Raw genomic sequence first — 12470 nt, 5'->3', positions numbered from 1 at the left:
ACGCACTTTGCATGTGAAAGTCTGTTCCTCAAAAATCTACATGTGACTGACTCGTTGAAATACTTAAAGTTAATTATAACCTGATTAGCCAATAAACAGCTGAAATTGTACTGATAATGATATGAACGGTATGAACGTTTAGAGAAAATGCAATAGTCAAGAACATGGTACATATCTAATAACACACGCCGAATGGTCGTTTCCTAAAGTCATTTTCGAATACCCTACCAAAATTATGTTATAGGAACAGCTTATATACATTTACTTCATTACTGAAATCCGTTTCTTGCATTGTCTTTGAATCGCTTTCATGGTATCGCATTTACATCAAGAGGTAACTGTCTTTAAGTTCCTCCATATCTCATCTTGTGTTTTATACTCGTTTATTGTAAGTTCTCATTTGTGACCGTTCTGACCGTTTAGCGTTTTGATAGGTCTTCATTTGAACATGACAAGTTAATTAGTTTATTAGCTCGCCTAAGAATTAGAACAAGCCGCCAGGGAGGCGAAAATCTAATCATTTGGAGGTCTCATCAAGACCTACACACCTACCAAATATCGCAAGACCAGCTATCTAAGCCTTCTGGAGTTTATATCGTGTTTAAACACACACACACACACACACACACACACACACACACACACACACACAGAGAGAGAGAGAGAGAGAGAGAGAGAGAGAGAGTGACAGACTGAGAGACACACACACACACAGACACACACACACACACACACAGAGAGAGAGAGACTGAGAGACTAGCTGAGAGAGACACACACACAGACACACAGACACACACACACGCACACACACATTGCTATGCGTAATGTTACTAACTTTTAAAAAGACCTCGCCTTTCAAGTAAGAACCATAATTGTGATTTATTGTAGAACAATTCTCCTTTAGCTGCCCACCCATGTGTGACAGCTATATATTCTTCCAGGAAAATAAGAACACATGACCATACAATTACATGAAGTTAAATTATATACTGTTATTTAAAAAGAGACAAATGTGCAACATCGTATGTGCTTTACTCAGTCATTTTAGTTATGGAAAATATTCAGAAAACAAAAGGCTCAATCCTTTATAAGTATGCACCAAAATTTGAGTTGTACGCGTGTTTCTGACTCAGAACCAAGCACTGTATGTTATTGACCGCCCGTCTGTCATGTATATTCACGGGATATGTCTCCTGTCTGCCGTACACATACATTAACCTGTACCAAGTGGAAAGTGTTGGAAAAGTCAAACCGCCTCCCCAGAGAGGGTATGTATGTGGGTTTTCAGGCAGCTCGTTTAATCTAGATGTTACGACCTTTCCTTGGAGTGTGAAAAATACCATTCAATCAATGATTCTTCTACTTCCAGGATTTAAAAAGTGAATGAATGAATGAATGAACTTTGTCGCTCGACATTTGTATACGGTATAATTTACCTCAGTAATGACAAAGTAACCAATACACTAACATTTGCCTATTCTAAAAACTATGACTACAGACTACTAATTCTTTTACTCCCAAATTCATATAGCTTTGTTTACCATCATACATCAAATCTAATATTCGCACACACACTCACGCGCGCGCATGCAAAATAACACAGATATTTTTTTGTTGTATATTAATAAGAGACATGATTACGGAAAAGACAGGCGATGTCGGAAGGTTGATGTATCCGGTCTAATCCGTCACTGTCGTGGGGAAGTTACGACCGGAATCCGGAAAGCCGGATAATGAAGCCATCCGTTTTAAAACCTAGCTGCGGCATGAAATCGGCTGAAGCGCAGAGAACATCGCGATTTTAAAGCTCCTGTCAGGAAGGAAACAAAAATCAAGGTGTTTCAATCTTGGGTTGATTCAATTTTGCTATACGACTGCGAGTCGTGGAGTATGAACGCTTCGCAGGTCAGGAAGCTGGATGGCACCTTCTCCAAGATGCTACGGTAATGAATGAAAGACCTTTATTGTACGTTTGTGCTCTAACAAGCTAAGTACAGGTCATGGATAAACAGGGAAAAAGAATACAGCAATGACACTTACATACTATACAAACTAATGTGATCTACTATTTACAGGTTCAGCTTCTTCTCGCTTCTTGACGCAGTTAAAGATGTACGAACATATTGAGCTAATTATAACGATACATGGTTTGTCAAGTTTCATGAGGAATTCGAATTTTTCTATTCTGTCTAAATGTCTAAAGCTTGGGAACTTATCTATTACATAAGTATAGAGGGAATCCCTCTCATTTCTATATAATGTGCAGTCAACTACAAATACAGAACAAACTTTGGTGGAAATTCACAACTAACAAACAACTGTACGGCTCCCTTCTACCGATATCTACAGAAGTCAAGCGCCTTAGGCTAAGCCGTGTTACTCGGCATGGCGAACTGATCCTCTTGTCTCCAGAAGCAAAAAGTAGAATAGGCCGTCCATACTCTACACTAAGAGACATTATAGAGTCAGAAACTGGTTTGAGTGGAAAAAGAACTATTAGAATAGATGCATGACAGAGAATGCTGGAAGCTGAACTATTTTACTTTAATGCTTCAACTCTTTAAGAGTATAGAAAAACGTTGAACTTTATTCCACAATTAAATATTATACAGAGATCAGAGATTTCTACCAACACAGATGAACTTCCATCATGATAATCTTTAAGAGTATGATTATGTATGTATGTGAGCGCCTGTCACACACAGCCGAATATGGGTTCCCGAACACTTTCAAGAACTCCAACTTTGGTTGGGAGAACGTCGGGATTAAGGTCGGCTGTAGTTGGCTGGTGTTCGGCGAGGCCGTCTACTGTTCGGCTGCGCCACTCAAACGTTTCAAAACATGTTTAAAACAGGGGAGGACGGGAGGTTGTGCCATGGTTGGGGACTGGTTGGCTGGTGGTTGGGAGCAAGGTTTAGCAGTGGTCGGTTCGTGGTTGGGAGTCCAATTTGACTCAAATTTAACTCAACTTTGATTCGAGTCGTTTCGACAGGTAAGTATGGCCTAAATCTAGTCAGACTGCCCCCAACCTACGGCCAAACTACGGCCAACTTCGGTTAGTTGGTTTGCTGATTGGTTGGTCCTAAGATGAGCATAATGATGGGAAATAGATAGCTTAGAGACGACACCATGGACGTTAAGTTTATCTCCTGATCGTCACTGTCCGGATAATCAAGATCGTCAATTGTGTGACGCCGCAAAACGCAACAAAACGGACATGATAACAGCAATATTTTTACGTGGAGAGAATATCATAAAATATATATGACAGCTCCACGTGAAGCTGATGTACAGTTTATGAGAAAAAAAGATGATTTATACAACATGGTGAATAGGAACTGTGGACAATTTCATCTCTATAATCATAGGCTGTCATTTGTTGCTAGCTATAAAGAACACAGTTAAAAGTTGGCCTGAATATAAGTGGTAAAATGTAGCACATTTTATGCTAGCGTCGGGTATGGACACTCAAGTGTGGGTCGTTAAAAACAGAGATACGAGTAATGGAACAACTACTAGAAGTTTGAAATGGTGCTATCATATTATAACAAACACATAAAACCGACCCTCTTATTAACTTTTTACTCTTTGAAGAATTCAAAAACCGTTGAAGCGCGCCTCCTACGCATTGGTGACATTGACCTTGTAGAAATGTATTGTTTCTGATTTATACTACGGTTTCTGGTTGAAATAAAATCATGACTTGATTCGAAAGTATCGCAAATACAAATAAAGCAGTGAAGATCCATAAACATAGTGCAAATTAACTCCGTTAAGAAAAGTTTGCTATTACAATATGCTAGAAGGTTACCCTTAAGTTTGTGGTCGTCACATATCATTTCATAGAAACGCTTACAGAAAGAAAATATTAAAGGCATCCAATGCGCGATTTCAGAGCAGCAAAACTGGAAGTATTCTAATAATACAATCTTTATGATATTGACACATACTACTTCACATTAGCACATTTCAATCAGTATTTCATACTTTGGGTATTTAAAACTGCAGAACCAAGCCCCTAGACGAGTCCTTTATTTTATGGATGGTACCCTAAATATCAGCCTAGGACCCTTCCAGTAACCATTTTCCGTCAGAATTTTGGGTATCTTTGCTCCATGAAGGTCAATACTAGTATACACTGTGATAGTGTGGTTTCAACTCAGTATGTAGAAAAGTGACTAGAATATTGACTTTGAAAATTCAGGTTTCCAAGTCATAAAAACTCCATTGGATGCCTAGAGGAAGATGAAGAGGATAATATTGTCCCCAAATTGACTCACAGCTGTGTAAAGATAACAATGATAACAACATTGCCTGTCTATACTAATTAAACTTTTCAATCATTGTATGTTGATTAATCACTCACCTTGTGATCGATGTCACAAGCTCCTTCAAGGCGAAAGTGAATTCCAAGTCTCCCGGAACCCAAGTCTTCTCGGCTCCTCACACCCACAAGAAGTGGAGAGACAAGTTGAAACAGTAGAAATCCTCCCACTGAAGGAAGTTAGTCACCTACTACAAACCAGAGAGAGAAAGAGTGGGAGTGGGGCGGGCTCTCCCTCCGTCTTTCGTCGGTCATCTGTCGACGGTCGACACCGGCCGTCCATCTGGAATAACACGGCCCGGAGTCGAGCAGCCACTTCAACATTTATTATTCTTGGTAGCGTGTCAATCTTAAAAGCCTGAGTAGACTTCCTCCGAGACGTTTGCTTGTAATACAAACCCTTTACTCAGTTGTCACTTTGTACGTATACAGTGTTCTGGCCGGGTGCCTGACACAGTAGTAACCAACCTTCTCAGTCCTACACTCGCAAGCGCACAGTTCAACTTTGATTGGACCTTATGTTTTACTTTTTTGATTCTATAAGAATATCCCACGGTTTTGTAATTGTTAGGGGAGTGCTGTCACTGTTTCTGGGTGCCGGGGTCGCAAGGCCCATGTGTTTTGACTTTTCATAATTCGCTTACAGCAGAGACTGTAAAATCTCGCCGGACTTGACACTGAATTCCAAAAATCATAACCGTGACGGCCTGTTGTCTGACATCCGAGGCACACTTGTTTTCGTTCTTTAAACTTCCTGACATTTTCACTTGGAAAGGAATTCCCAGAGAAACTTTTTTCCTGTGTGTGTGTGTCAAGTGGGAAAAGATCTAGAAGTTCGACACACAAAGTCATTGATTCAATGTTGACCAGCACATGGAATATTCTACAAATGTCGCTTGATTTCCGAAAAAATGTTTATGACAACACTAAAATTGATCAAACTGTAAACAATGCCATATAGATTTTATATTTCATATTTTCTTCATATCTAACAATGACCCTATACAATCAAAATGAGTTAATGGCATCCAACCTCATGTTTCTGAAGTCTGACCGGCCGTTCAAATTCGCTCCAGATTTTTGTAAAGTCTTTTACTCTATATATTCACTATGCAACATTGAAATCAAGCTTTGTAATGCGTACGAAATGTATTCAGTGCTAGCGGACGTCCCTTTCAAAAAGAATAAAGGTTTAGAAAGCGGTTTTTCCTGCCCTGAGACACCGTCATGTCCCCTTGGACTTGGCCCAGGTCGCGGGCACAGAGGCGGGACTCGGTGTTAAGTTGCCAGTCTTGTTTCCCTTCCATTATTCGCAATAATTGGTTTAAAACAGATATAACACTGGCCCATTATACCGGATTTCAATCCACGGTCGAGACTGGAAATGATCGGTGAAGACCTGTGGCGAGAATTGGTGAAATGACAGCAGCGTAACGCTACCATCCCTGAAGTAAGTCTACAACGTTAACGTTTGTTTGCAGTATGACGTCTACCACTAAACAGTAGTTTTCAGAATGGAGATCATTTCAACGTATATTTCAGCTTCATATGGTGGCCTAGTAGTGGGGCTAACCTTCTCTATTTCAGTTGTTAAAAAGTTATTAATCTAAATTACAGCAACCCAACGAATATGATAAAGATAGACTGTATCTAGAGCAGCCTAAGAACACCATCCACCCAGGTCAAAATCAAGTGTTATGAAGAGTCTATTTTAAAAAGTATGACTTGAATTAATCTAAAGATGTCTACTTCTTGTAGTAGCACTGTCTCCTCATGAAAGTTTAGTTCTGTATTCATGGTTTTAAGTGAATGACCCGCTATCTAGTATCAACAGTTCCAAACTAAACAGCATAACCAAACTTCTCGTTGTGTTTATATTTGATAACACAATAGAGCCACGATAACAGATATAGGTCGATACTGTCATGTTGTTTGAGGAACCTGAGTCTATATCGCGGAGTGTAAACCAATTCTCGTGGTGCGATGATGTTGCCCCGTAACGTTACCACGATCAATAAGTCGTTAGCTGTTCTTAATTAGCATTTATTTCACTTAATTTGAGACCGTACGAAAATCAATTTCACTGTGAAATGTGCGTTAGGGAGAGGTGGGGAGGGGGGCGTGTTTTGTGTGGTTTTTGTTTAGGTTGAGTGTTGAGGGTGGGAAATGTGAGGTGTTTTTGTGGGTTTTGTAGAACACTGTAACCATGGCAACGTACTTAGAACACAGGTGTGTTCAGTCCAGGTGCCGTTCTCATAACAGTCACGATAACGTCATATATCCAGCATTTACCACAATAAACTTAAAAAGCAAATTTAAAACACATTGTGACTTCTAACAACCCCTACATACTATATATAAGGATGTATATCAAAGACTGTATAGATATAAGAAACTCCTCCAATGACTGTAAAAGTTCATACCTATCCCATACTAGCCACCCACTCTTGTATTAGTTAGGTTAAGCCTTATGAAAATGTAGTTAATATGTACTTAGTAGATGCCATACTTTGTACCCTGTACAACTGTTGTGCAATAAAGTTATGACCAGGGTCTGAGCAAAAGTTATACAGTGTTCGGACAACTAATACACCAATGTGCATGTAAATGTACAACCCCATAATAGACTGTGACCAAAAGAAATAGAAAAAAGGTTTTTAAATGAGAAAACTTAAGTTGATTATTTTTGTGTGAATGAAAGACTTTTTTTGTACATTTATGCCCTTACGAGCTAAATACAGGTCATGGTGATATAGTTCTATGTACGATAACAGTGATACAGCTTTGGTATCTTACTACATGTTATAATAACGTACAGGTTCAACTTCTTCTTGCTTCTGAAGACATTTTGACTTGTATGTGTAAGAACAGATGAAGCTTTTGTTATGATACATAGTTTAACTAGTTTGCTATTATCTAAAACCAGGGAACGTAAGTTGTGTACTTTTTATCAGTATCTGTTAATCCGGCAATATTTTCTATAGACTGTTCTTACCCAAGTGTTTTACATGTGAATATGTGTCTTACTGAATATGTTGTCATATCACAACACAATTCAACCATTCTGGCTGCTATGTTTGCAACAGTGTTGAAATAAACGATTCATATCATATATTCATATACAATTGAAGAGGGTATGGTTGTTACATAAGGTTCAGTCCACAATAAATTGACACTCGTCTTCTACTTTATCTAAGTTACAATATCGACAAATTGTTAATTTTTGCGTTAAAATTTGGCGTCGGTCTCCGATTCTAAGACATTTTATTGCATACATTCAACCCTGCAAATTTTATGGTCTTTGTAGGACAGACAACAAGATGTACCCATTTCATGATCGCCCCTGTTCAATCCTTATTGCTGGGTGTAAACGCTACGTTCATAGTTTGTACAATTACTATGAAATTATTTATTTGTGTTGTAAATATGACTGGAAGCTGGGAAATCGTGACAGGAATATTTTGCCGTTATATAATTATTGAGAGTCGTGTATCGCCCACAGAGTCTGAACGCATCATATCAGTGGTACGTATATATGAGAAACGGAAGACATGAATTCAGTAGCCACAGAAGCTCCCTGTGTAATTTATCTATTTAAAATTTGACAGTTTTATACGGTTCTGTTTCAAAGAAGAAGTCAAACCTCATAATAGCAACCTCATAATAGTAGAAGTAGAAGTATTTTCCAGACAGTAGTTGTCTGTTTCCTATCACTGTGTTGTACCGTATAGTATCTTTGACTCTGTAAAAGCAATTAGCCTTCGGGCATGATTTTGCAAATAAAAACTTTTCTTAAATATAATTAAAGGAACATCTAAATGTTGTTTGAAGATTTTAGACCTAATGTCTTCTTCGCGCAAAAATTTGTTCGAAATTAATAAAAAGCTGTTTGACTGGTTAACTTCAAGTCTACCATGCAAAGGAGTACTATTTGTTTGAAAGTTATGTTATCAAAATATATGAAGTATAAGGTTTTTTTAAATTTTCATCAACTGACAATACAGGAACAATACAACTTTTATCGGTAAAATCAACTCTAGTAATTCCCAAGTCAATATCTTTATCTGCATATAAATGTAACAATGTCTGATAGACCAGTATTACGACCACATACAAAAACCAAACAATATTGCTTGTAATTATTGTTATACCAGCTGAAATGGCATAACACTTATGAGACTTACAAATATCTTAATGTACAAATTTTATGTGTTACAAAGTTATACTTTATATAATAAAAGTAAACGCGCATATCAAATTCGTATCCGTAAATTTTATTTCATACGCACTAGTCCAGACATATTAAAAAACTAAAACGAGATGCATATGATGTATCATATAGATACAAAATATATTGTACATTCCCTGGGAATAGGAGCTAGTGTTTAAATGTACCGACCTGAGCTTATAGTGTTCCCGCTAACGGCCTACTTTGAGCGACCCGTCTCGTATTTATGGGCGCTGTACCTTTGGTAAGCACTGAACTACAACGGGCCGGGGTTAGCCCCCTTGTCCCCAGACGGTTCGACGTTAATTAGATTTCCAGATCGCCAGCTAATCCTGTCAAGATGGTGGAAAACACCGAGATGATGCCGCGCACTGGCGGTCAGAACAACAATAAACAGTAGGTACAGTACTACATCATCAGACGGTACGTTACTACAGCACCTGACAGAAAACAACATGGCGGACAAACATGGCGGACAGAGCAACACCACTGACAACGGTCGGCAGGATTTCAGCAAATATTTGAACTTATAGGATCTGTCACAGCGTATTATTGCATTGCCAAGTTCATAACATGTCTATCTAACGATTCCGTGTCTATACGATAACATTTTGTTTATATTTCTAACATTGTATTCGTTCTAAGCTATCTCAATTGATTACAGTATGATCCACCAGTAGTGTCAGAATTCAATTGCATGGGAAATATGACAAACTGTTTACACTGTGTATACGGATAACATTGTGATAAATGAAAATGTGCACATCGATATCAATATCTTTGCGATGATATTGCATTGTGTTGGAGATCAAGGAAGATAATTTGTATGAGCACTTTCTATCCATCTCTGGGAATGTCTTTCCAATAGTTGATGATGAGTGTTCTACATGTGTTGGCGTGTCCATCATTGGAACCTCAGACTCATTTGAGCAATGAACAGAAGTGCTAAACACAAGAGAATGTTTTCTGATGGAAATGTACAAATACAAAGTTTAACAACACGACAAGTTAGTACGTCTGCAGAAACTTTAAAAAATGTGTTTTTATGTTTTGCAGCCACAGTAAATTATAGTACATGACACTACATGTACATTGTATATGAACATGAAATTATAAATGTGGTCAGTTATATTGTATGTAGCCATTGAAACCTCAAGTAGTGAAGAAAGTACCAAGTGTTAAACTTTTCCGTAAACAGATTTTCAAAATGATCCACTGCCGGGTTTAGGAAAGAAGCTGAGAGAGTTTTTTATTTATTGAGCGACAAAGAAGTATTCCAACAATTCACCTGACATGACAAATAGCGATGACACCCAGTCTCGCTTAATTGCCGTGCGTCCCTTACGTCAGTCAACCTTAAACGTGGCGAAACGTTCCCGCATAAAAAGATATCCTTTCTTACGTTGTATGGAGTCTCTACGACACTCTGTATATGTTGGTTAAAAAGTTGGTAAGTGCCTCCACTTATGACATATCTGTCTGCTGACCAACCTCTTGACACATGCACATGATCTCTGCACCACAGCGGAGCCAGTGTGTCCATATTTGTCGCCAGCCATCTGTCAAAAACCCGTCAAGTTGGAAATGAAGAGCGGGCGAAGTCGTCCTGGTAGCCTATGGGACGCGCCGCTTTTTCCGTGGGGGTCATTCCGCTGGCCGAAAATTTTAACCCTCTGCATCTGCGCTAAATTATAACATGTCCCGTACATGATCAGTAGCGAGAGCTCTCGACTTCCTAACAGTGTCTGTTTTTTGACTCGTGGGATTCAGACGTGTGTGTGTCATCTCCACAGCTCAACCGTGGTGGGGATTTTGAAAAATGAAGTCGAGCGAGGAATTACCGAACACCGAATCCGCGCAGGACGCGTAAGTATGATGTGATGTTAGAGACTAGTGTTGTTTCTATGGAGAACCCGCAACAACTTGCGGCTGAACATGCCAAGCGCCGGTTGAGGGGATTTTTAACACCCTGGTGTTGATGTCCCTTGCGTGACGTTTCCACACGTCTGTGCACTTGCTGGAAGTGAACTTGAACACTCTATATCTTATCTAAACGACTTAACCGCTCATCGCGGCAGGACCGGGTGGCTAACGAACGCGCCAGCCGTGTCAACTTTTCAATATATCCCCTCTCGTTAATCTGACGTTTACATTTATTGATATTTCAAAGGGTACGAAGGTCAAAAATGCGATTTACTTAGTTTAAACCAGGGTACATTGACCTGCCGCCATAGATGTTCACATTTTTTCTTACTTCAAGAACTAGAAAAAAAGACGGGTGGTTTTAATAGAGAGAACTATCTACACATCTTTTCTCATCAAATTGACATATAAATTTGTCGTAAGTTTCTACATTCTGACATTCTTTCTACATTGACATTGGCAATGGTACATTGACCTGCCGCTATAGATGTTCACATTTTTTTCTTACTCCAAGAACTTAGAAAAAAAAGACGGGTGGTTTTCACAGACGACTATCTACACATCTTTTCTCATCAAAATGACATGTAAATTTGTCGTAAGTTTCTACATTCTGACATTCTTTCTACATTGACATTGGCAATGGCAATGGTACATTGACCTGCCGCTATAGATGTTCACATTTTTTCTTACTTCAAGAACTAGAAAAAAAGACAGACGGGTGGTTTTCACAGATGACTATCTACACATATTTTCTCATCAAAATGGCATGATGTAAATTTGTCGTAAGTTTCTACATTCTGACATTCTTTCTACATTGACATTGGCAATGGTACATTGACCTGCCGCCATAGATCGATGTTCACATTTTTTCTTACTTCAAGAACTAGAAAAAAAGACGGGTGGTTTTCACAGATGACTATCTACACATCTTTTCTCATCAAAATGGCATGTAAATTTGTCGTAAATTTAGCGTACATTGACATTGACAATGGTACAAATGTACATTGACCTGCCACCATAGATGTTAATTTTTTTTCCTACTTCAAGAACTAGAAAAAAAAAACGGGTGGTTTTCACAGACGACTATCTACACATCTTTTCTCATCAACGGAAGGGATTAAACTACCAGCAAACCTTTGTCCTGGCATGTAAATTTGTCGTAAATTTCTACATTCTGACAGGAACACAGGAGAGTGAGCAAATCTCGCTAAACCCTGTACACATGCAGGAGTCATAAAAGCCACGCTGGAGGCCACTTGCTTCTAATACTAAAGTCAATACGTGGGTATTTCAGAAAGTCCTCGAGGTGACGAAGTGACCTCTTTTGCATAATACCCCGGTTTGGGTCCTCAAATAGCCCTGCACCTGCGTTGACTAAACTGTCAGAGCTGCCAAGCCCGTCACTTGTGCATTTTACACCGGCACAATAGTGAGACAAAGGCCGGGGACGGTCGCAATGGTCCCCTGTGTCACGGCAATGCAAACACGCTCGAAACAAAAATCTATCATCCGTCTTGCGTCTGACGCGGAGCTAATTTTGAGTATTGACGCAGCCCCACAAGTGCGTGTAACGCTTTTCTTTTTAAAGTCCAAACGTTTCCAAACTTAGCAGAGACTTGTACCAGCCTGACTGTTCACACATTGGCCGGCAGACGGCCGGGTCAACACAGAACAAAATATTATTTACAAGTCCCGTCATTGCCGAAATGAAGGGAAGTGACCATGACCACTGACTAAGTTCACTCGTTATTATATTAGCAACTGGAGAGGAGTTCGGCTAATTAACGAAGTAGGTGCGGATATTGCCCGGTAGGGTTATAACAGCAATATACGGGGATATACGGGGGGTGTAAATATGTCAGTTATCGTATCGTATCGCCCCCCGCCGCGGGGGTACATCGTGCAGGTGGCCGCTGGCAGGTTGAGTCCCGACCCGCTCGTGATTGGGACTACTTCAGTGGTGCTTCAGCCGCCTCTCGAAACTTCCTATCGCCC

Source organism: Branchiostoma belcheri, unplaced genomic scaffold (genome assembly GCF_001625305.1).
Source record: "Branchiostoma belcheri isolate BF01 breed outbred unplaced genomic scaffold, Haploidv18h27 scaffold14, whole genome shotgun sequence".
Classification (NCBI taxonomy): Eukaryota; Metazoa; Chordata; class Leptocardii; order Amphioxiformes; family Branchiostomatidae; genus Branchiostoma; species Branchiostoma belcheri.
Note: the sequence above shows the minus strand (reverse complement) of the source record.